Here is a 1445-nt window from a genome sequence, read left to right as displayed (position 1 = left end):
GTTGTGTCTTTTCTCTCATGCTTTTCATTGGGGTCTCAAGCCAAAACTCCTGTAAATGTAAACATACTATGGAAAACACACTACAGTAGTTGGTTTACACTCACTCAAGAACTTTTCTGTTCGGTCTTGTTGAATTCTAAGTTTGTTAGATGACCAGAAATGATAACTGGACTAACTGGACAAAGGGTTTACGAGGAGACTTGCTTGTGCCCCAGGTTTCTTCAATGAATAGCTACCGAACGGCTCTTGATTGGATGCAGTTTGCCATTTTCCAATGTCTAAGTCAGATTCGGTTTAAACCAGAAACAAGGCTTTCCATTGCATGCTAAGATACATGCACGCAACACCCTAAAATGACTGCATGCAAACATAAACACACACAAACACCACACATGCATACACACAAGCACACAATCACACATTAATAATGTATTGAATGCATTGCTTCTCATTTTAGAACCCGATTGATGAACTATTATTAAATCTCTGAATAATTCATGTAGTAACTAGTTTAAATGATTGTGTGGTTTTAAGTAGTTTTGAATAATTGATCCATTTTAGCCACAAGCAAGCAATAATTTGAGTCAAATTCAACAATGCGTACATCTACCCTAAAAAAAACAAAACGTACCTCGGCATTAACCCACAAACTATGGCCAAATGTTTCATCGGCAGCGGTGGCCTCTGTATCAAACGACGCCTTCTAAAAACTCGTAAGCAAGCAGCCCGCTCTATCTTAACACCTTGCTGCTTCAGAACATCTCTGGACTGACGTGGGGATTCTTGGAGGACTTCACCTTGATCCAACACACAGTAGGGGAGGCTTAATCAAAATTGGACCCAAAAATGTGTTTTTTTTCGTGGACAGTACGAAAAAAAGTGGTACAGAAATGTATTGGAAACCTAGATCCTAGGCTACCTAATACGCGCTCTCTCTTTTCAAAAGGCTGCTACATGAAGCTGCCGTATTGATGGTTGAAGAAAATGCATCTGTGCTGCATTGTGTTGTCTCATAACTCATAACTCTTTAAGATTGACAGCAGACTAATTATTTTAGCAATGATAAGGGAATCTGTCACTCCTTCCACTTGACGTGTTCAAAGATGGAACATGTTTCCACCACAAAACAACTTGGTTTAACGAATCATTAGATTCTTCACTTATTATGAGAGAAATACTACAAGTACTAATTTTTAATGTTTGAGGTGAATATTAATGTGTGTTAATAAGAAGAGAATGCTGCTCTTGGAGAAACTTCACCTGCACTTAACCTCAAAGCAAAGGATGAGTGTGCAAAATCCACAAACACGTGGAAGAAAAAGAACAAGATATTAAGTCTTAGAGACATGTTTCAACGTGAGTTCATGTATTTTTTGTAATAGCTAAATATAAATAGGATGTGTCTCCTGTAGCCTACTGCAGGCACACATACTATTTAGGAGAAG

The sequence above is a fragment of the Pollachius pollachius genome (genome assembly GCF_949987615.1).
Source record: "Pollachius pollachius genome assembly, chromosome: 3".
In the NCBI taxonomy this organism is placed as follows: Eukaryota; Metazoa; Chordata; class Actinopteri; order Gadiformes; family Gadidae; genus Pollachius; species Pollachius pollachius.
Note: the sequence above shows the minus strand (reverse complement) of the source record.